Source organism: Aquarana catesbeiana, linkage group LG01 (genome assembly GCF_042186555.1).
Source record: "Aquarana catesbeiana isolate 2022-GZ linkage group LG01, ASM4218655v1, whole genome shotgun sequence".
Taxonomy (NCBI): Eukaryota; Metazoa; Chordata; class Amphibia; order Anura; family Ranidae; genus Aquarana; species Aquarana catesbeiana.
Window position 1 is genome coordinate 340161584 of NC_133324.1, and position 25438 is coordinate 340187021.

The window sequence follows — 25438 nt, forward strand, 5'->3', positions numbered from 1 at the left end:
GGGGTACGACGATCCAAGGATCAGTTGAGTAAACGCTGGTCAGACCTAAAATTGAGAGAGGAATATCAGTATAGAAAGATCAGGAAAGTGCTGCAAAAAAGTAAGTATTTGTCGTGTGTTTCTATTATTATTATTACTTTCGTGCTGGTCAATGTTCTTTTCTTTACTGTTGTATAGTTTAAAATGCCAAGTTTTATGTTTAGGAATCGTTCGCGGGACATTAAACATTTTTCGTTTCGACCACTAATACTTTGTTTTTGGGTGATGCAGGTTAATTATATTTGTTCGGGCCTATTTTGATTAAAATAAGTTCATTAGATTGTTGTCTGGATGTGTTTGAAACTATAATGTCAACTTTATTCAGTGTAAGGAGAGGACACTCCTCAGCTGTTTACACATCTGGATGCAGGAGTACTAGTGTGGGACACCATAACACCCTTGTTATGGTGTCCCATGCAGGTGCTCCAGTGGATACTAGGGGTCTCTCCATGTGTGAAACTTGCACAAAACAGGTAAGTATTCCAGCTTTTGAAATGGAAAAAAATCATGTATTCAGCTTGGAACTCTGGCAAAACACAATTGGCAGACACTTCCAAGCAATGTTTCATATTACTATTTTTAGCCTAACATATCTGTCTGCTAAGTATACCTTTTTTGTATTCACATAGGGGAGAAAAGAAGAGGGGCATCTGAGGTGTGTGGGGACACCAGTAACCCAGCACCTACTGAAGATACTGAAGAAAGGCAACTCACCACACACCCTGAAGATGTTGATGCTGATGTGCAGGAAGTACTAGGTGAAGTTGTCGAAATGGTGTCGACCACAGGTCAGTGTCTGAGACCACAGCTTCAGGTAATAGATGGATGCCTGCATATTTTTAATACATGGTGTTTTTTTTATTTTTAGGTGATGTGGATGTTGTGGAAGAAGAAAATCACTTCAGCAGTGCAAGTGCACAAATCCTGATCAGTGAGCTCATGGTTTGCAACCGTGATTTGGAAAAAATGAAACAAAACATCCATGGTGTACAAAACAGACTTAGCAACATCATAGATATTTTAGGGAAAATCTAAAAAACAAAAAAGTATTATAGTTGTCATTATGTTGTACGTGTTTGTACAGTTTTAAATGAATCACAAAGCCAAATTTTGGAGATGCACACAAATTGGGACTCCAAATATCCCTCATGATCCCATGCCTAAAATGTGTGTCTTTCCCTACATCTATTTTGCTAAAGCCCCAAAACACACAATGTGTCAACATGTGCTATCTCCCATCACGGGATATCAATGTACGCGTTTTGTGGGTGCAACCCCTTCCTTCAAACTAAAGTGGGTGAGAGGAAGCATTTGCACCCCCGAAACACGTCCATTGATCCCCCATGATTGGAGCTAGCACATGTTGACACACTGGGGCTTATTTCAAAAAGGCAAAACTTTGAAACTTGAAACATGAAAGTGCACTTGTAGTGCAAAGTTGATTGGCCTTTCTGTACGTGGCTTCAAATTTTGGCTTTTAAAGGGATGAGATCACCCCCATCTGAGGAAAGAAACATCAACACAGTTTTGAGATACTAATGTCTCATATGGCCTTCACTTTAGCAAAGTCAAACTTTGTAAGTTCCTGAGTTGGGGATGTGTCTGTTATGTTTTTAAACATGCCTGTTTATCCCCAAAAAAGGCTAAATAATGCCAAACATACATGTTATACACCAAGATGTTGGTTTGTTCTGAAACCTTTTATAACGCACATATGAATGTGCTTGGAGTAAAATGTTTTCTACTAAACAATGTGTGGCTTCTTATTTCAATGCTCAATATCAGTGTATTTGTTAAGCTGGTGTAGTTACAGTGACAATATGCTGTAAAATGTACCAAACTCAGGCAATTTTAGGGACTCCAAGCAATTAATTCAAGGAGTTGAAAAGACTAAATATTTTTATCATTAATGCATTACATATATTAACAACAATAACATTGTGTGTGTGTTGCAGACCCACAGCACAACATAATAGTTAGCTGAAGAAAACATTATCACCTCATGGAGCAAATAGGTTAGGTTTGCACTATTGAAGAAAATAGCCAAATTTAAAAGGCCATTTGAAAACCTAGAAGACAGAAAAGAAACACAAACAATAATTCAAAGGAAATATGAGTTTAGTATAAAAAAAATAAATTATACATCAGCCAAATTGTGCTGTAAAGCCACTGCCCCTCTACCCACAAAGTACTCAAGATACTTTTGGCAGACTTCTCTGGCAGGTTGGGATGGCAAGCCGGTATGGCCACTTTCCATAGCCATCAGCACTGTTGATTCAGCTGCTAAGTCCACCTCAGTTGAAACTGAGGCAAGATAGCTGGCTGCATTTCTCCTTAAATAATTGTGAAGAATGCAGCAGCACAACACCACATGATTGAGTTTGTATTCTGCCAGGTTCATCTCAGTAAGAAAAAGCCGGAACCGACTCGACATGATGTCAAACGCATTCTCCACAACTCTTCGGGCATGAGACAGTTGATAGTTGAAAATCCTCTGCTGTGGGGTCAGGTTCCTCATGGGAAATGGCCTCATGAGATGTTCCCCCAGAGCAAAGGCCGCATCTGCAACAAACACGAAGTTGAGGCCCTCCACATTCTCCTCAGGAGGTGGCAAGGTGCCATTTTGTAGCTGATGGTAGAATTCTGTCTGGGCTATCACTCCTCCATCCGAGTTTCGGACATTCTTCCCAACGTCAAGGTAGAGAAATTCATAATTGGCCAACACCACCACATCACGATACTACAAGACCCACAGCACAACATAATAGTTAGCTGAAGAAAACATTATCACCTCATGGAGCAAATAGGTTAGGTTTGCACTATTGAAGAAAATAGCCAAATTTAAAAGGCCATTTGAAAACCTAGGAGACAGAAAAGAAACACAAACAATAATTTAAAGGAAATATGAGTTTAGTATAAAAAAAAATTAAATTATACATCAGCCAAATTGTGCTGTAAAGCCACTGCCCCTCTACCCACAAAGTACTCAAGATACTTTTGGCAGACTTCTCTGGCAGGTTGGGATGGCAAGCCGGCATGGCCACTTTCCATAGCCATCAGCACTGTTGATTCAGCTGCTAAGTCCATCTCAGTTAAAACTGAGGCAAGATAGCTGGCTGCATTCCTCCCTAAATAATTGTGAAGAATGCAGCAGCACAACACCACATGATTGAGTTTGTATTCTGCCAGGTTCATCTCAGTAAGAAAAAGCCAGAACCGACTCGACATGATGTCAAACGCATTCTCCACAACTCTTCGGGCATGAGACAGCCGATAGTTGAAAATCCTCTGCTGTGGGGTCAGGTTCCTCATGGGAAATGGCCTCATGAGATGTTCCCCCAGAGCAAAGGCCGCATCTGCAACAAACACGAAGTTGAGGCCCTCCACATTCTCCTCAGGAGGTGGCAAGGTGCCATTTTGTAGCTGATGGTAGAATTCTGTCTGGGCTATCACTCCTCCATCCGAGTTTCGGCCTTTCTTCCCAACATCAAGGTAGAGAAATTCATAATTGGCCGACACCACCACATCACGATACTACAAAAGCCCTTTTAATTAAAATAATAAGAGCCCGAGTTGGGTGATGGGACAATTCGCACATGCTTCCCATCAATAGCACCACCACAGTTGGGAAAATCCCACTGATGGTGGAATTGGGGAGCCACAGTCTGCCATTCCTGTAGGTTTGAAGGAAACTGTGGAGTCAAACAAGAAAAAAAAATAGTACTTTTGCACATAACATTGCAAGCAGATTAGACACAAACATTCTTGGCAAACATAAGTATAATATTTATTGAAATGAGTATTTAAAGACAAAAGTAAAAGGTCGACGTATCAGATTCGTCACCCCCTCTGCTGACCCATTCTAAAAATGTCATGGTTTTGAGTGTTTTGGACAGGTAACCCTCTCCACTTCCATGAGAGCTGAATGCATAAATAATGTATGTTACTTTGGTCAGCCCCTCCTTGCTTACACTATTGGCAGCCCACTGGACAGGTAAGAAGTGTCATAATCCAAAAATATAGATACACACTGTCCAAATTGAAGCACATTTTTACATTATGAAATGACCTATCAAGATAATAGGAGACAAAAACTTTCAACAGTACCATTTGACTGTATTAAGGCAGGCCCTTGCACTACATGCTTTGGTGAATTCATCCATAAATATGACCACAAAATAGGTATAGTGTGTATGTGTTTGGCAAACTCAGCAGACAAAGTATTGGTATCGGTTGACTTAGCATTTGGGGGGGGGGGTTCCAAATGAGTTTGGGCCCAAAAAAAATAGCCTCTTGCACTCTGCCTGAATTTGAGGACAACAATGACATTTGTACACATTTTAGGGGGTGTTTAGGGTAAGCACGAAAATGACAAAATACATTGTTATGTTACTAGGCTAGGTGTGTATGGGCCGAGGATAGCATGCTGGGGAGGTTAGTGAAGGCAAATATGCATGTGATGTTAAAGGCTAAAACTTACCCGAATATAGTCCTTCTGCAGGACTTGGATGATGGCAGAACATGTCTCTGGAATAATGATTCCCAGAGCCTGGGAGGAGATCCCAGTGGTAAACTTAAGGTCCTGGAGACTTCTCCCCATCGCCAAGTACCACAAGGTGACAACGAGCCTTTGTTCGGGAGTGATGGCTTGCTGAAAGCAAGTGTCCTACTTACTAATATAGGGGGTAAGCAAAGCCAATAGACAGTGAAAGCAGGGGTCCGTCATCCGGAGATAATTTCTGAAATCATCAGGATTATTCTCCTGGAGCTCCCGCAGCAAAGGCATATGACAGAATTGGTCACAATTAGGGATGAGCCGAACACCCCCCGGTTTGGTTCGCACCAGAACCTGCGAACGGACCGAAAATTCGCATGAACGTTAGAACCCCATTGACGTCTATGGGACTCAAACGTTCAAAATCAAAAGTGCTAATTTTAAAGGCTAATTTCCATGGTATTGTCCTAAAAAGGGTTTGGGGACCCGGGTCCTGCCCCAGGGGACATGTATCAATGCAAAAAAAACTTTTAAAAACGGCCGTTTTTTCGGGAGCAGTGATTTTAATGATGCTTAAAGTAAAAAAAAAAGTGAAATATTCCTTTAAATATCATACCTGGGGGGTGTCTATAGTATACCTGTAAAGTGGCGCGTGTTTCCCGTGCTTAGAACAGTCCCTGCACAAAATGTCATTTTTAAAGGAAAAAAAGTCATTTAAAACTGCTTGCAGCTTTAATGTAATGTCGGGTCCTGGCAATATGGATGAAAATCAGTGAGACAAACGGCATGGGTACCCCCAAGTCCATTATAATTCTAAAGAAAAAATTTGCGCTAGGTGTGCAAACAATTATTATGAGAATATAACAACCTGTGAAGGAATATCCTGCAGCTAAGCACTATAACCTTGATAAGGGGCACTGCTAAATAAATATAAAAAGAAGTGCAGCGCTGGATATATATAAAACCCAAAATTGATTAAGTAAATATCTGTAATGCCCCGTACACACGGTCGGATTTTCTGATGGAAAATGTCCGATCGGAGCGTGTTGTCGGAACTTCCGACCGTGTGTGGGTGCCATCGGACATTTTCCATCGGATTTTCCGACACACAAAGTTGGACAGCAGGAGATAAAATTTTCCGACAACAAAATCCGATCGCGTCAATTCCGACCGTGTGTGGCCTGTTCCGACGCACAAAGTGCCACGCATGCTCAGAAGAAATTCCGACACGGGACAGCTCGTTCTGGTAAACTAATCGTTCGCAATGGATACAGCACTTTCGTCACGCTGCAATGTAAAAAATGGTTTAATACAGCGCACTCTCTTCTTCTTTATAATGTGACAAGAATTAAGTAGTTTTGCTGCTCATATTCACACACACTTCTCACAAACTTTTATTTGTGTTTTTTTAGTGGGATTCCCTCAATATATTGTTATTAGTTGTCACATCTGACAGTTTTATATTTTTTTTGGATTTTTTTTTTGGTTTTTAAGCCTTTTTTTTTCTTTAATGTTTGTATTTTTTCCAAGGCTGATCTTTGTTCAATGTTATTTTTATTTTTACTCCAGAATATTTTTGGGTGTGTTTTGTGTGGCAAGTTACCCCAACACCATTGATATCTTTTATTATTTAATCTCCAGGAGATTGTTTGTTGTTGGTGTCCCTTGTTCATTTCACATTGTATATTAGAAATGTACCTGAATCCTCACAAACAAACCATCATTTTTGAAGTAAAACACATAGGAGAGTATAATTCAAAACAAAAATCCTTTATTAAGGTATCAGAACCAAGCAAAGAGGAAGGCAACACTGGATCAACATGAGAAATTAGCGAAGCCTGGGACCCCCACGGCAGACATCAATTCTTAAACCTCAAAATTGGTGGCCTGAGGAGTCCATATATAAGGGAGGGCAGTCTGGTCCGGGATTCACAGAGACTTGGATAGCAGCAGACGACATCAGTGTCCCCAGGCTGTGGTACCACAAGAGGCTGCATCTTTTGGCCGACCAGACTGGATCCAGGGCAATCACTCTCTGGTCTTCCTTTCACACTTCCTTCCGGGCTGTGGCTGTGCAGTAGGAGATGTGGCAGGAGGAGGAGTAGGACCTGGAGGAGGAGGAGGAGTAGGACCTGGAGGAGGAGGAGGACTGGGAGGACCTGGAGGAGGACTGGGAGGACCTGGAGGAGGACTGGGAGGACCTGGAGGAGAGGGAGGAGGAGGAGGAGGACCATCCCAAAGCTGTGTGTGAGGTGTAAGTTGGCCCCTCACACCTTTCTCCAGAGCCTCTGATATGAGGGCCTGACACATGGCTTGTTGGCCCTCCTCCATCCTCTGCATTTTATAGGCAATGAATGCAGCAATATTCTCCTCCCTGGTCTGTGGTGCTCCCAGGACCTCTGTAGCCCTCCAAAAGAATCTGATAGCCGCCTCCTCTAGGCTACTCCTCCTGCTGCCACTTTCTGTTTTCAGGGTGGGTGGAGGGACCTGCAGATCAGCCACCTCCTGGCTGAGACTTCCCTGTGTATGAAAAAGGGACATGGTTTTAGTTTTGGCATCATCAATCACATTCATAAATTAGTACTCCCAACTAACATCTAGTTAACATCATTGATTGGACAACCAGCAATATTTAGAGGAATGCTATACCTGGCTCAATCTGGGCTCCTCCACATATGGCCTGGAAGGCCCAGGTTGGGCGTCAGAAGCCTCAGCCGGGGGGGAAGGAAGCGTGGAAGGAAGACTTGAGAGGGATGGCCTGGGTTCAGTCTGGCCTGCCAGAAAGTGCAGCCTGTCGTAGTACAACATCCTGGGGACATAGATGTCATCTGCTGCTCCAGATCTCTGTGAATCCAGGACTTAATTGCGCTCCCTCAGATATGTGCTCCTCAGGCCACCAATGAAAATCTTTAAATAGGTGATGTCTGCCGTGGGGATCACCTGCTTCACAATTTCACACAATTGCTCCAGTGCTGCCTTCCTCTTTGCTTGGTTTTTGAAATGGGGGTGGGTAATCTCCCACAGACAGGGCAGCTCCCTTAGCATATCAATGAATAGTGACATGAAGTCAGTATCTCTCATTAAGATATCCATGTTCACTGCAAGACACAACACAAGACAAAGCCTAATGTCAGACCAAACTCTCCTAATCTTGTTACAATATAGGCCTCAATCTAGAAGCAGTATAGGCCCAAGTTTGTCTCTTACCTTCGTTCTTACGATCGGCGCGTCCAATGCTCCTTCCTCCGCTCACAGATCGTACGTAATACGCACGCGTGTTACGCTTTATACCGCCCGCCCCTGACGTTCTTTCTATTCTATTCCCCGCCCCTTTTCGTTCGGCGCAGTGGGGGAAGAGCATGATGGCGGAGTTACACCAGGTGCGTGATAATTCGAACAACGAGGAGGAGGAGGAAAGCCCGGATCCAGGCACGTCCCGATCCAGAAGGAGACGTTTTAAGGCCACAAATATGTCGTTTGGGGAGATGTTGGAGATGGTCGACATCATGAAGAAGTCCGACTATGATGGAAAATATGGGCCTTACCCCAACCCCAACATCCGAAAGGCAAAAATCATTGGTAAAGTGGTCCGGAGTCTGGAGAGGAATTTCGGGGTACGAAAATCAAAAGATCAGCTCAGGAAGCGGTGGTCGGACCTGAAGTTGAGAGAGCCAGAGCAGTACCGAAAGATCCGGAGAGTGCTGCAAAAAAGTAAGTAGTTGTGCTGTGTGCATATTCTTTCTGTCTTTATTCCGTTCGTTCTGCTCCATATGCTTTTAGTAATTGTAACGTTTAAAAGGGCAACTTTAATGTTCATGGGCCCATTATTCGTTCGTATCAAACATTTTTCTTTCGGCCTCTAGAACACCATTGTTTAGGCCATATGCATTTTCACACTTTTTTTTTGGGCCTACTTGGATGCCAAATATTAGTTTGTGTAGATGGGTTTGTTACTAGAATGAAATGCAAACTAGATTGTGTGTAAGGAGAGGACACTGAGCAGCTGTTTTCACATCTGGACACTGGAGCACTAGTGTGGGACCCCAGAACACCATTTTTATTAGGGGGGGCACACAGGTGCTCCAGTGTATACTATAGGGGGGGTTACATCTGTGAAGCTTGTACCAAACAGGTAAAGTATTGCAGCTTGACAAAGGGCACTAAAAAATATACATCTTGGAACTCGGCTAAAATAGACAATTGTACCCCACTTCCAAGCAATGTTTCCTATTTCTATAGTTCTGCCATCAAATATCTGTGTGCTAAGTATACCATTTTTGTTTTACATAGGGGAGAAAAGACTCGGACACCCCTCATCCCAGGAGACCAGAGCCCCCCCCCCCTCTGGAAGAAGGGGAAATACCAACCCAAGAAGAAGAGCAGGAGGAAGAAGAAGATGTGGTGGAGATTGGCACCACAACAGGTGAGTGTCTGCGACCACAGGCTCAGGTAAAAGAGATGGCTGGTGGCAGATTTTTGAGACCTGGTTTTTTTGTTCTTTATCTCTTTTTAGGTGATCGTGATGTGAGGGAGAGAGAACGTTTTACATCAGAAAGTGCCCAGATACTGATAGGGGAGATCATGGGATGTAATCTCCAATTGCAAAACATCCAGCAACAAATCACTGATGTTATTAAAAAAAATAATAACATCATTGATGTTTTGGGGCGAATTTAAACCCCACAAAATCACCTGTTTTATGTAATTTAAATTTTTACAATGTTTCGAAAAGCCAAATTTGGAGGATGCACACAGTGTGCCAACATGTGCTATCTGCCATCACGGGAGATCAATGGACGCGTTTTGGGGGTGCAACCCCTTCCTCAATTATAAAGTAGCGTTGAGGAAGGGCTTGCTCCCCCAAAACACGTCCCTTGATCCCCCCTGATGGCAGATAGCACATGTGGACATTCGTAAATTGGTGTGCATCTTCCAAATTTGGCTTTTCCAGGGGGTGAGTTCCCCCCGTCTGAACGCTATATCAAACCCAGTTCCTAAATATTGATGTCTGATATAGCCTTCAGGTTTTACCTAATGTGAACTTTGTAAGTTCTAGTTTTTTGGCTTTCTTGTTGGTTTTACACAGGCCTGTTTTATCAGAAATGGATATTTTGATTTTTCATAATGCTAATGCAAACATTTTATACAACAAACATGTTGGTTTGTTTTAAAAACCTTGGGTAAATGCGCATGTGATGGTGCAGGTATAAAAAAGTGCCTTACTCAAGAATGTGTGGATTATTGTCTCAACACTACAACACTTTTGGGGTGATGTAATTGCTGTTTTATGCACAAATGGGGGTTATCCTAAGGGCAAATACACTTTGCACTACAAGTGCAGGTTCAGTGCAGTTGCAAGTGCACTTGTAGTGAAAAGTGTTTTTGCATTTAGGAAGTACCAGCCAACACTGTTTTTTATAAGGTTACCCAATCACGACATTTTCTGTACTCAACACATTTCTGTCAGGGTCAGCTTAAACAAACACAAGCAGGAAATGTCCACCAAGAATAGCTTTTGGTTGTTTTTTATTTGAAAAAGGTGTCACAGATTGTCTGGCATATTGATAGCCCCCCTACCCGCAAAGAACTCCAGGTATCGTAACCGGACATCACGGGCATTCAGGGAGGGCAAGCCAGGACGGCCGCTTTCAAGTGCCGTCATTGTTGATGTATTTGGTATTCCGGCCTCAGGCCCAACTGAGCCAGCATAGTTGGCTGAATGTTTTCTTAAAAAATTATGGAGAACACAGCACGCCAGTATAATATGGTTCAGTTTATACTCCGCCATATGGATGGGTGTCAGAAATAGTCGGAACCGGCTGGCCAGGATTCCAAATGTGTTCTCCACCACTCTTCGGGCTCTGGCCAGCCGGTAATTAAAAACCCTCTGTTCCGGGGTGAGGGTCCTCATCGGGAATGGCCGCATCAGGTGGTCCCCCAGCGCAAATGCTTCATCAGCAACGAACACAAATGGGAGACCTTCAACATTGTCCTCTGGAGGTGGCAAGTCCAAACTGCCATTCTGGAGACGCCTGTAGAACTCCGTCTGGGCGATGACTCCACCATCGGACATCCGGCCATTCTTCCCCACGTCCACATACAAGAACTCGTAATTAGCCGACACCACCGCCAACATCACTATACTATTAAACCCCTTGTAATTATAATAGTACGACCCCGAGTTGGGTGGTGGGACGATGTGGACGTGTTTCCCATCAATTGCCCCTCCGCAGTTAGGAAAGTCCCACCGCTGGGCAAAGTGGGAGGCCACAGTCTGCCATTCCTGTGGCGTGGAAGGAAACTGTTGAGGAAAAAACAATAAACATTACTATTTTTTCACATAAACCTGGCAAGCAGATTAGACACAAACATTATGGGTCAACCTCCAGATAGCATTTATTAAGGGGAATTTAACAACAACAAAGTATAAGGTACACCTATCATATTCCCCCTCCCCCCCTCTCATGGGCCATTTCTAACATTATAGGGGGGGGGGGGGACTCTTGGACAGGTAACCCTCTTCACTTCATTGAGAGATGAATGCCTAAATACAGGGTATTACTTGGAACAGCCCCTCCTTAGTTACACTATTGGCAGACCACTGGACAGGTAAGAAGTGTCATAATACAAAGATATAAATACACACTGTACACATTTGAGCACATTTGGACATTCTGCTATTACCTATCAAGATAATAATAGGATACAAAAACTTTAAACAGTACTATTGGAAAGTATACAGGCAGGCCCTTGCACTACATGCTTTGGGTAATTCAGCCATAAATCTGACCACAAAAGAGATGGGTATAGTGTGTATGGGTTTGGCAAAGTCAGCAGATAGATGATTGAGGATAGAGAATTGGGATCAGCTGACTTAGCAGTTGGGGGAGGGAGGGTTACCAAAAATTTGGGGACCCCACAAACAAAAGCCTCTGGCCCTCTGCCTGAATTTAAATCCAAAATAACATTTCCAAACATTTTAGGGGGTGTTTGGGGTAAAGCACTACTATGGAGCTGATAAAATACATTGTTAAGTGACTACATGAGGTGAATATAGGGCAGGGGACACCATGCTGGAGAGGTTATTGAAGGGCAAATATGTATGAAGGACATAAAATAATAATTACATAAAAATCCAGCATGCATGAGGACAAAGGGGACATTCACAGCATATTACAATCATGGTAATTAGGGAATGAGGAAAGAAATACAATATATTAGCAAACATTCAATACAATAAAATGTGATATAAAAGGATAAAAATCTTACCTTCATATACTCCTTCTGCAGAACCTGGATGATGGCAGAACAGGTCTCTGAGATGATGATACCCAGAGCCTGGGAGGAGATGCCTGTCGAGAACTTCAAGTCCTGCAGACTTCTCCCTGTGGCCAAATACCGCAAGGTAGCGACCAACCTCTGCTCCGCAGTGATGGCTTGCCTCATGCAGGTATCCTGCCTGCTGATATAGGGGGTCAGCGAAGCCAACAGACGGTGAAACACGGGGTCCGTCATCCTGAGAAAGTTCCTGAAATCATCAGGATTATTCTCACGGATCTCACGGAGCAAAGGCATATGACAGAACTGGTCACGCTGAAGCAACCAATTCTTGGTCCATGAACTCCTCCCCACCCTGTTCATGGACTGGACTTGTGTCAAGGTCAGGACCCCAACACCAAGCCCCCGCACAGCACGAACTCTACGAGGAGTACGCATACGAAACATGGCTAGAAAACGGTCGGCTGCTCAGAACGAAGTAACAGAACGCACTGAAGAACAGCAAGGCCTGTGAAGAGCGACCTGAAAACCAGTAACGAACGAACAAGAATACAGTGACTAAAGTCACGCGGAACTTGCTTGCACGCACTGAAGAGCAGATACAAACCCACAAGCACAAACTGAACGGCAGAAAACGATCTGAAAGCCACGAGTCTGAAAAAGCGCGAATCGTCTCTCACCAAACTTTTACTAACACGAGATTAGCAAAAGGAGCCCAAAGGGTGCTGCGCTTGGTTCTGAACCGGCCTTTTCTAGTCTCGTCGTACGTGCTTGACGTCACTGCGTTCTTGGCGATCGGAAATTCCGACAACTTTGTGCGACCGTGTGTAGGCAAAACAAGTTTGAGCCAACATCCGTAGGAAAAAATCAGAGGATTTTGTTGTCGGAATGTCCGATCAATGTCCGACCGTGTGTACGGGGCATTATATGTGATCCATAAATAGTGAAAATAAATCATATAATAAGTCCATACTATTCAAACAAATAAGTGAAAAAAGTGCTTCACTATAGGGATATGTGCGTGGTTAACACCACCACATCCACCTGTCTTGGTAAAGTTCAGAATGCATAAACAAATAAAGTGTCCATAAAAAGATTTAAAGTGACTTTGTTGTATGAATAAATCCGTGACTGTCACCGTGATGAATGCCCATCACCTTGAATAGATTAAAGGTTTACCAGACAGCCTCTAATCAGAGGCATAATAGCATCAGCTTGGGGTGTTGTCTTCTCAACGAATGGATCTCATCCGGGATGGTAGATGTGTGTCAGCAGACGGTCACCATAAGCCTCCAGATAGCAGTCCAATCAGGAAAGATCACTCCCACCGATAGTAAAATATCCAAGAGGAAAGAAAGAAACTCCAATAGTATAGAGCGTTTTGACTTTCCTTTATTTAAAAATTCGCCACACAGGCATCCATAAAACTTTCCTTGCAAGGACGTTTAAAACAAGCTCCACTCAGAAATCGAACCTCCGCGCATGCGCCGTTGGTACGAGCGTGTCTACCCTACAGCCGTTTCGTCAGAAATTACATCATCAGGGGCACCTTACCAGGCCCTTTAGGTCTTGTATGGATATTAAGGGGAACCCCACACCCAAATTAAAAAAGGAAAAGCTGTGGGGCCCCAAGGCCCTATATACTCTGAACAGCAGTATACAGGCGATGCAAACAAGACAGGAACTGTAGGTTTGTTGTTAAGTAGAATCTGTTTGTAATTTTGAACTGGTAAATTTTTAACATGTTTAGCTCAAGCCAAAAAATCTATTTTAAGCTTTTTGGAAAACCTAGGGAAGGGTTATCACCCCTGTGACATTTGTTTTGCTGTCTGTGCTCCTCTTCAGAAGATTTCACCTCCCTTTTTGTCCCAATGACAAATGTTTTTTGAAAATTTGGGGTTTTTTGTGAAACAAGGATTGGTGATAAAGCATCAGTGGAAAGGAGAAAAGTTTTTCCCATATTAACTCTTACAGGAGAGAATTTCCCTTCCTAGGGGTAGATTTCATCTCACTTCCTGTTGTCTCCTTCCGTTAGCAAGTAGGAGTCGTTTGTAAGTTGGATGTTTGAAAGTAAGGGCCTTCCCTATATACTCACCAGAAATTTGGGCCTTATGTGTTGTTGTGGCCACAACACTGTAAGCCCTCACAGGGCCCTGCTGTGAAATATTAGATCAAGAATTGTAATTACATACCCCTGTTGAACAGGGGCAGAAAAATTGGGCCTTTGGTGGTGGTGGTGGTGCTGGTGCCACAACACTGTAAGTCCTCACAGATACTCTTGGTGGGCGCAGAAACGGGCCCTGCTGTGAAATATTAGATCAAGAATTCAAATTACATGTCCCTGTTGAACAGGGGCTGAAAAATTGGGCCTTAGGCACTGGTGCTGGTGCCACAACACTGGAACCCCTCACAGATACTCTATTTGGAGCGCAGAAACTAGCCCTGCTGCAAAGAATTGCATCAAAAATTGTAATTACACGCCCCTGTTAAACAGGGCCTGAAAAATTGGGCCTTAGGCACTGGTGATGGTGCCACAACACTGCAACCCCTCACAGATACTCTAGTTGGAGCGCAGGAGCTAGCCCTGCTGCAAATAATTGCATCAAAAATTGTAATTCCATGCCCCTGTTAAACAGGGGCTGAAAAATTGGGCCTTAGGCACTGGTGGCGGGACTGGCGGCGCCCAGAACCAAAAATGTTCTTAAAAGCTATCAGCATGATCATCGAGGAGGAAGAGGATAATTACTCAGCATAACAGGATAGTCACTCAGCATCAGCATAGGCAGTCTTTGAAGGGATCTGACATTTCAAAAAAATTTATTCGGTTACATCAGCATCAGGTGCTTGGTAGCTGGTGGTGATCCAAGACTGATTCATTTTTGTAAATGATCCCTTAAAGACTGCTGCTGATGCTGAGTGCCAGGCTCCAACTCCATACACAATCCTCCTCCTCCTCGTCCTCTTCCTGTGTGATCGGCGGGCATGCAGGAACACGTCTGGATAAAGGGGGCCTTGAGAGCTAAGGAAGTCCTCCTCTTCCTGCCTCTGTTCTGTCTCAAGTGCCCTGTCCATTATTCCACGCAGCGTGTGCTCCAACAGGTGGACAAGGGGGACAGTGTCACTGATGCATGCACTGTCACTGCTCACCATCCTTGTGGCCTCCTCAAATGGTGACAGGACAGTGCATGCATCCCTGATCATGGCCCACTGGCATAGGGAAAAAAAAACAAGCTCCCCTGACCCTGTCCTGGTGCCATAGTTGCACAGGTACTCATTGATGGCCCTCTGCTGCATGTGCAGCTGCTGCAGCATGGCCAACGTTGAGTTCCACCTGGTGGGCATGTCACAGATTAGGCGGTTCTTGGGCAGGTTAAATTCCTTTTGGAGGTCTGCCAGCCGAGCACTGGCATTATATGACCGGTGGAAATGCACACAGACTTTCCTGGCCTGCCTCAGGACATCCTGTAAGCCCGGGTACCTGCCCAAGAACCGCTGCACCACCAAGTTAAGGACGTGACTCAAACAGGGCACATGGGTCATTTGTCCCTGTCGGAGGGCGGAGAGGAGGTTGGTGCCATTGTCGCAAACCACCATTCCTGCCTTAAGTTGGCCTGGCGTCAACCACCTCTGAACCTGCCCCTGCAGAGCTGACAGAACCTCTGCCCCAGTGTGGCTCCTGTCCCCCAAGCACACCAGCTCAAGCACCGCATGGCATCTTTTGGCCTGCATACTTGCATAGCTCCTTGAACGCCTACGGAGCACTGCTGGTTCCGAGGACAAAGCACAGGAAGAGGCCATTGAGGAAGAAGAAAAGGAGGGGGTGGAGGAGAGAGGTGTGTCAGAATCATTAGTAGTTTCATTTTGGAGGCGTGGTGGCGGAAAAACCTCCAACACTACTGAACCTTGTCCTGCATCCTTCCCAGCTGCCAGCAGAGTCACCCAATGCGCGGTGAAACTTAGGTAACGTCCCTGTCCATGCCTGCTGGACCATGAGTCAGCGGTAATATGCACCTTACCGCTGACCGCCCTGTCCAGCGAGGCATGGACATTGCCTTCCACATGCCGGTAGAGAGCCGGAATCGCCTTCCGTGAGAAAAAGTGGCGTTTGGGTACCTGCCACTGAGGAACCGCACATTCCACAAACTCACGGAAGGGGGCAGAGTCTACCAACTGAAAAGGTAGCAGTTGAAGTGCTAGCAATTTTGCCAAGCTAGCATTAAACCACTGGGCATGTGGATGGCTGGGAGCGAACTTCTTTCGGCGGTGCAGCAGCTGGGGCAGGGAAATTTGCCTGGTACAATCTGACGTCGGTGTACCGAAAGCAGATTGCCCACAAGTACTTGGCTGTGACACACCTAATTCTACACCTTCATTCCTCTCAGTGCAGGTCTCAGAGAGGACTGAAGGTATAGTGGGGTTGGAGATCTCAGCTGATGAGGATCAAGGAGAGGTCCTCTTTGTTCTTTGGTGTGGGTCTTTTAGGTATGCTTGCCAATGAACTGCATGGCAGGTCAACATATGTCTGGTCAAGCATGTGGTGCCCAAGCTGGAGATGTTTTGGCCATGCGAGATACGCTTGAGACATATGTTGCAAATAGCAGCGGTGCGAACTGATGCACTCGTCTCAAAAAAGGCCCACACCAAAGAACTTTTGGAATAACGCGCAGAGACAGGAGCGCCCTTCACATGCGGAGCTTTGCGGTGTGATGCAGTCAGTGTGCTGCCCTTAGGCTGGCCCCTGGAGGGCATCCTGTCTCGTTGGTGATGTGCCTCCTTCTCCTCCTCCTCCTCTCTCCTATTAGGCACCCACGTTGAGTCAGTGACCTCATCATCCCCTCCCTCCTCATCACTGGAGCAAACCTGGCAGTATGCTGCAGCAGGGGGAGCATGACTGCCAGATTGCTGTCCTTCTTGGGCACCCCCTCTGTCCATGCTCACGTTACTGCCTTCATCTACCTCAGTATCATCATCAGAGCCTTCTAAACGCTGGGCATCCTCCTGGAGCATGTACCCAACACTGGTCAAACAGTTCGAGGGACTCCTCAGGAGGACATGGTGGGGCTAGGGAAGGAGTCACTGATGCCATTGAGCCGAGGGAAGAGGCCGCGTTGGCAGCTGCTTTGCCAGACAAAGTTCCCTGAGCATGGGTGAGAGAGGATGAGGAGGATGAGGACGGCTTGGTCATCCACTCGACCAAGTCTTCCGCATGTTGCAGCTCAACACGGCCAGCTGCTGAAAAAAAGGCCAAGCGTGTCCCACGGCCACGTGCTGATGAGGGTGCACCGTGTCCACGACCAGCACTGTTGCCTCTAGACACAGAGCCTGCTTGCCCTGTTTTATTGGCTTGTGAATGTCTGCCTCTCCTTGTTGGCCTTCCAGACACACTAATGGCCTGCAGTGAGATGTAGCTGCACTAAGCTGGGATATATATATATATATATATATATATACTGATACTGCAGCTAGCAGAATCAACTTCCTGCCTGTAGTATGAGAACACCACCAATCTGCAACAGGTAGCTTTAGCTGAACACTGTGCAGAGGATGCACCACACCAACGTTAGATTAATGTAGCGGCCTGCGGTAGTGACAGGATCAGGAAAACACCACCAACCTTCTACAGGTAGTTTTAGCTGAACACTGTTTTGAGGACGCACTACACTAACGTGTAAATAATGTAGCTGCCTGCGGTACAAGCTACAAGTTAGTGTAGTGCGTCCTCCTCACAGTGTTCAGCTAAAACTACATAGTGTAGTTCGACCTCTGCACAGTGTTCAGTTAAAGCTACCTGTAGAAGGTTGGTGTTTTCCTGATCCTATCACTACCGCAGGCAGCTAAAAAAGCTAAATAATAAAGGTTATTTCGCGCTTTCATCCAGTATATTAGGGATATCTCCTCTAAGTGTGATAAAGTGAAAGATGATAACAGGTCTATGAAAATCGCATAAAGTGCATTCTCCATCACCTGTGACTTTTTTGAATCACCATTATTCCCCAGGAGGACCGGACATTTTCACCCAACCCCTCCTTTTTGGACTAGTTTTATTGCACATTGAATTACTGTATTTATTGGCGTATAACACTCACTTTTTCACCCTGAAAACCAGGCGCAAATAGCGTGTGCGTGTTATACGCCGATACTTCAATTTTAGCTGCCTCAGAGGGGACAGGGAGAGGCGCGGGATGAGCCCCGTCAAATTACATACAGTGAGAATCTCCTGTTTACTTGGCGGCCTCTGTAATAGGAAGTCCCGTCTCCTTGTCCGGCATTGGACCAGTGCTCTGTCTATCATAGGAGATTCTCACTGTATGTAATCTGATGGCGCTCGTCCCGCCCCCACCCTGTCCCCTCTAGGCTGCAGATTGGCATCAGTCAGGCTGCACTGATGGCAATGTCGAGGCTGCTGCATTGAAGGCAGTGGTGAGGCTGCTGCATTGATGGCAATGCTGAGGCTGCATTGATGTTGACTGATGAGGCTGCATTGATGGCACTTGTGAGGCTGCAGATGGGCATTGATCGGGCTGCATTGATGGCAATGGTGAGGCTGCAGATGGGAACTGATTCTAATTTTGCTTCATTTAAAATTTTTTTTTTTTCCTGAAACTTCCCTCGTAATATGAATGTGCGTGTTATACGCCTGTGCGTGTTATATGCCGATAAATACGGTATTTATATGATCACTATCACTATTTCACTTGATTGATTATTAATATTTATTAACATTATTCTACTAGCACCGTTGAGATTTCTACTAGCCCTTTATATATACATGTTTTTACTAGTATGAATTTATAATTTATTTATTTTTTATTGAACGCACTCTATGCGATTTTGATAGACCTGTTATCATCTTTCACTTTATCACACTTAGAGGAGATATCCCTAATATACTGAATCAATGTGCGAAATCACCTTTATTATTGAGTTTTTATTGGTGTCACTGTGAACACTTCTGATTTTGCTGCAATCTATATACTTTTAATCTATTTTTGTTGTGATACACATTTTTAGATAGCGCGAAGGCACATTTATCACTTTAAGCTAAAAAAGCTACAAGTTAATTTTTTGCGACCTCTTCACAGTGTCCAGCTAAAGCTACCTGTAGAAGGTTGGTGGTGTTTTCCTGATCCTATCACTACTGCAGGCAGCTACATTATTTACACGTTAGTGTAGTGCGACCTCTGCACAGTGTTCAGCTAAAGCTACCTGTAGAAGGTTGGTGGTGTTTTCCTGATCCTATCACTACCGCAGGCAGCTACATTATTTACACATTAGTGTAGTGCAACCTCTGCACCTGGGATGCATATATATATACACAATACACTGCAAGTGCAGCTAACTGAATCACTGTCCTGCCTAATCTATCTAACTTAAATCAAATGACACTGTCTCTCAACGCCGGAACACACTACACAGGGCCGCCATGAAGGCGGCCTTATATAGTGTGGGGCGTGTACTAAACCCCCTGAGCCATAATTGGCCAAAGCCACCCTGGCTTTGGCCAATTACAGCTCTCTCTACAGACGGCGCTGTGATTGGCCAAGCATGCGGGTCATAGTGCATGCTTGGCCAATCATCAGCCAGCAATGCACTGCGATGCCGCAGTGAATTATGGGCCGTGACGCGCCACACGAATTTGGCGCGAACGGCCCATATCGTTCGCAATTTGGCGAATGGGCGAACAGACAACGTTCGAGTCGAACATGGGTTCGACTCGAACACGAAGCTCATCCCTAGTCACGATTGAGCAACCAATTCTTGGTCCAAGAACGTCTCCTCCCCCTGTTCCTGGATTGGACTTAGGTCAAAGCAATAACTCCAAGCCCAAAACCAGCACAATCACAAAAATGCACAAAAAATCAGAAACGACCTGACAAGCACGCACTGAAAATCAGAAGCAAACTAAAAAGAACGCACTGAAAAACAGAAACGAACCGACAAGCACAACCTGAAAAACAGAAACTAACTGACAAGCACAAGGCTGAAAAATCAACACTGACCAAACTTCTACTAACACGAGATGAGCAGAAGGAGCCCAAAGGGTGGCGTGTGACTAGTGAACTTCCTTTTTATCGGCTCGTAGTACGTCTAGTATGTCACTGCGTTCGTAATGGTTGGCCAACATTTGTGTGGCCATGTGTATGCAAGACTAGTTTGAGCCAACGACCTTTGGACAAAATTCCACAGTTTTGTTGGCGAACAATCCGATCGTGTGTACGAGGCATAAGGTTAGGAGTAACATTCTAAGGGGTAAGAGAGTAGGAGTATGAATGTAGGAAAAGCACACTCTTTCTACACACTCTGCAGTACAACCTTTATCTTTATCAAATATGGGTAAAAAAAGTTAACTTCACACTCTCTCAATTGCGAAAAGGATTTTTTATAAAGTAAATGCTGTAAATTACTTGAGTAGTAGTAAGAAATTAACATCCTGCACTCTCACGCCTCAGATCAGCCCCAATTCATGCACCTTCACACCTCAGATCACTGTCCCTCCTGCAAATCTCTCCTACCACTGTAACCCCCTGTACATCTGCCCCACCACTGTAATTCCCTGTACATCTGCCCCACCACTGTACCACCCTGCTCTTCTGTCCCACCACTGTAACCCCCTGCTCATCTGCCCCACCAATGTTCCCCCTTTCTCATCTTCCCCACCACTGTAGCTCCCTGCACATCTGCTCCACCGCCAAACCCCCGTGCTCTTCTGTCTCACTGCTCAACCATCTTCTCATCTGTTTCAAACACTGAACTTATCTGCTCATCTGCCCCAGCACTGTAACCCCATATCTCATCTGTCCGACCACTGCACCTCCTGCACATCTGTCCCACATTTGTTCCCCCTGCTCCTCTGCCCCAGCACTGTAACCCCCTGCTCATGTGTTCCACTGATATACCTCCTTTCTACTTTGCACCCCTCTGCCCCACCTTTGTACCCCCTGCTCCTCTGCCCCACCACTGTAATCCCCTGCTCATATGTCCCACCAATGTACCTTCTTTCTCCTCTGCCCCACCATGGTTCCCCCCTGTACATCTGCCCCACCTCTGTACCCCCTGCTCTTCTGCCCAACCACTGTAATCCCCTGCTCATCTGTCCCACCAATGTACCTCCTTTCACATCTGCCCCACCACTGAACCCCCCCTGCTCATCTTTTCCACCACTGTAACCCCCTTCCCATCTGGCCCAACACTGGAACATCCCCCATGCTCATCTTTCCCACCACTGTAACCCCCTACTAATTTGCCCCATAAATGTACCCCTTTTCTCATCTGCCCCACCACTGTACCTCCCTGCACATCTGCTCCACCGTCGTATCCCCATGCTCTTCTGTCTCACTACTGAATCACCTACTCATCTGCCCTAACACTGAACCCATCTGCTCATCTGCCCCACCACTGTAACCTGCCCCACCAATGTACATCCTGCACACCTGTCTCACCTCTGTACCCCCCTGCTCTACTGCCCCACCTCTGTCCCCCCTGCTCTCCTGATAGATATAAAAAAGGAAAAGAAAGGCACCTCTAAGTGCAGTATGTAAAATTTAATAGAGTGCTTCTCTTCTAACCAAAGTGCTGCCAGAAGTGCCATCTCATCACTATCATCCCTCTGACCAGCTACCCAGCTCCACCAGAGCGCCCTTATCTCCTCTCTGTTTTATACCTCATTGAAGCTTCTTGGCTGCTGCTTAGGCTGGAACAAGCTTGGTCGACATCACCGTTATATCAAGGTTACACTCTATTAAATTTTACATACTGCACTTAGAGGCGCCTTTCTTTTCCTTTTTTATATCTTCAGAGTTGCTTCTCCTCTAACCAAAGTGCTGCCAGAAGTGCCATCTCATCACTATCATCCCTCTGACCAGCTACCCACCTCCACCAGAGCGCCCTTATCTCCTCTCTGTTTTAAACCCCCTGCTCTCCTGCCCCACCGCTGTAACCCCCTGCTCATCTGTTCCACCAATAAACCTCCTTTCACATCTGTCCCACTGCTCTACCCCCCTGCTTTTCTGAGAAGGGGGTTCACTGAACCCCCTTCTCATCTTCCCCACCACTGTAACCCCCTTCTCATCTTCCCCACCACTGTAACCCCCTTCTCATCTGTCCCACCACTAAACCCCCTTCTCATTTGTGCCACCACTGTAACCCCCTTCTCATCTGTTCCACCACTGTAACCCCCTTCTCATCTGTCCCACCACTGTAACCCCCTTCTCATCTGGCCCAACACTGTAACCCCCCTGCTCTTCTGTCCCACCTCTGTAACCCCCTTCTCATCTGGCCCAACACTGAACCCCCCTGCTCTTCTGTCCCACTGCTGGATGCCCTTCTCATCTCTTCCACCCCTGGAAACAGGGATTGCCCCCCCCCCCCCCCCAGCAGAACTGCACCCATTTTCTTCCCCATCACAAAAGCTGGCGATCGCAGCTACAGCAAAGTTAGAGAACCAAACAATGTTTCCCATCTTTTACAATGTGTGGGGGCACAGTGCTCTAACATGTAACATGTTATTAAGGTGAACTTAGCCTTTACACATAGGATGCCTAGTGTATGGGGCTGGATCTGGCTGGATCTTGCTTTTTCCTTTATTCTCTGTTTGGGCTTGATGTATCAAAGCATCAGTACAAACATACATTCTCATCAGGAACAGATATTTGAAATCTGCACTAATAAATGAAACTAGATTGAATTGCAAAAACACAAAAAAAGTAATCTTGCTATCTGTGTTAGTATCAAGTAAAGTGAACATCCACTCCCTCAATACTTGGAACTTTAAGCACACAACATCTTGTGTAGGGAATTATGGAGGAGGTGCTAGCTGTTTAACCCCCCTGGCGGTATTCCCGAGTCTGGCTCGGGGTGGATTTTACATACCAAAAGCGGTATCCCCGAGCCAGACTCGGGCTTGCATCGCAGGATCCAGGAAGAGGTTACTTACCTTGTCCCCTGGTTCCTGCGATGTCTCTCCGCTGTGATCGGCGAGCCGCTGTGTCTCGCTCGATTCACAGTGCCGAGCTCCGTTCCCTGCGAGCGTTGCGACGCACGGGGACGGAGTTCGGCGGCAAATTCAAAAGTGAAACACACAGTATAGATACAGCATACTGTAATCTTACAGATTACAGTACTGTATCAAATAACTACACATCCCCTTTGTCCCTAGTGGTCTGCCCAGTGTCCTGCATGCAGTTTTATATATATAAAACTGTTCTTTCTGCCTGGAAACTGGAGATTGTCCATAGCAACCAAAACTGTCTCTTTACATCAAAAGTGGTTTTAGACCAGCTAGAAAAAAGCGATAACAAATTATAATCACTTGCAGAATTGAGCGATAGTGATTTGTGGGGAGATCCGTCATCAAACACTAAAAGTAATAAAAGCTAAAATTCTGGAACTGAGCAAATTTCAGTGTTTTTGATTTGATTACATTATTATATAATTTTTATTATTATTATATTATTATGTGTTTTAATTATTTATAGTTATTTATTATATTATAATTTTTTATTTCGTTTTTCAAACTTTATCATACCCGGGATGTCTACTAGACTCTTGTTTGGACAGATTTAAGTGAACTATTCCTAAGAATTACAGGCCTACAATATAAAACGCCAAATTTCTGTGCAAAATAATGGTACCACTTTCAGCACCTAAAATCTGAAATAATCATACCGCCAGGGAGGTTAAACTGTATCTAAATATTTTTTCACAACCTTGTTTTTCAATGTACAGATAAAGCTATTGGATGTTTTGCTGCAAAATGATTATACAAAACAACTGTGATTGCCTGTAGACAAGGTAATTATTCAACAATTACTGTATGTTGTGTGGTGGCAATGTTTCTACCTCACTTAAAAGATTAATGATACATAAAATAAGTGATTAAAACCTTTTGTCTATATAAGAATCAACCCATGCAGTTGCAGCTATCACGGATAGAATTAAAAACGAATGATAACTGTGCGAAAAGAATAACAATCACATTTATTTAAACTTAATATTGTACAGAAAAGAAACTTGTGTTAATCAGATATTACCGACCAGAAAGTAGATGGCAAAACCTTAAAAACAAAGATGTTTCCAAAGATATCAAGTAAGTGATACAAACAGAATATTGCTGCAACTCCATGGGTTGATTCCTATATAGTCAAAAGGTTTTAATCACCTATTTTATGTTTTATTAATCATTTAAGTGAGGTAGAAGCATTGCCACCACAGTTGTAGGGCAAGATAATACACTAGAGACTAATGTAGCCTCCCTGACGGTATTCCCGAGTGGGGCTCGGGGTTAAATTTCAGCACCATTAGCAGTAACCCCGAGCCACAGGATTGCATTGCAGGATCCTGGAGCGGTATACTTACCTTGTCCCCAGGATCCTGCGATGTCCCCCGCTGTGTCTGCGGGCTGTGTCCTTCTCCCAAAGACTCTCTGTGCCAGGCTCCGTTCCCTGCAAGCGTTGCGATGCATAGGGGCGGAGCCTGGCGGCAAATTAAAAAAACTGTAAAAATCATAACACATACAGTACTGTAAGCTGTAAGCTTACAGTACTGTATGAAGTCATTTCACATTCCTTTTGTCCCCAATGCTTTGTCCAATGCCCTGCATGCAGTTTTATATTATATATACTGTTCTTTCTGCCTGGAAACTGGAGATTGTCCATAGCAACCAAAAAGTGTCCTTTTATGTCAAAAGTGGCTTTAGACCAGCTAGAAAACAGCGATAGTAAATTAGAACACTTGCAGAATTGAGTGATAGTGAATCGTGGGGAAATGTATTTTATTATTATTATACTATTATTTTTTATAATTATTTATATTTATTATATTATAATTTATGATTTTGTGTTTCAAACTTCATCATACCTGGGATGTCTACTAGACTCATGGTGGACATATTTAAGTGTGTTATTGCTAAGAATTACAGGCCTACAATAAAACGCCAAATTTCTATGCAAAATAATTGTACCGCTTTGAGACGCAAAAATCTGAAATAATCATACCGCCAGGGAGGTTAAACACAGCAGATTAACTTGTGAAAATGGTAAGGATCAATATTTTATGTTTCAAAGAAATCCTAATAGTTTGGCTATAAACCCAGATTAAAATTGTATGCAAGGTTTTTTTTAAAAAAACAAAAAAAAAAAACTAATTTGATTTCCAGTCCATTTTAAAGAGATGATTATATGCACATTTTTAACATGAACATGTAAATCATACTAAATATTTTATTATAAATTCCTTCAGACTTCTTTGTACCATGCACTTGCAAAAAAAACCCAACATTTCCATAAATGATGTGTATCTTTTTATACTCAATGTACAAAATATTAAATATATGATAATTATTAGCATGATTAAATATGCAACAATTTAGCAGGGCATTTCATGAATATTGGTCCTCTTCGCTGGATATCATGTGATCATGCTTGGCAGTGGGGACGGGGTGCTCCTTAAAAGCTTGTACACAAATTATTTTAATGTAACCAATACCAGGTGTCAGAGTATGTACTTTTCTTCTCTAGACTGGGTTCACACTGGTGCGCTGTGCAAATCACATGCGATGTCTGTGCGATGCAAATTCAGCCATACAAATTGTATGGCTGAATTTGCATCGCATTCGGACAAAAGTTGTGC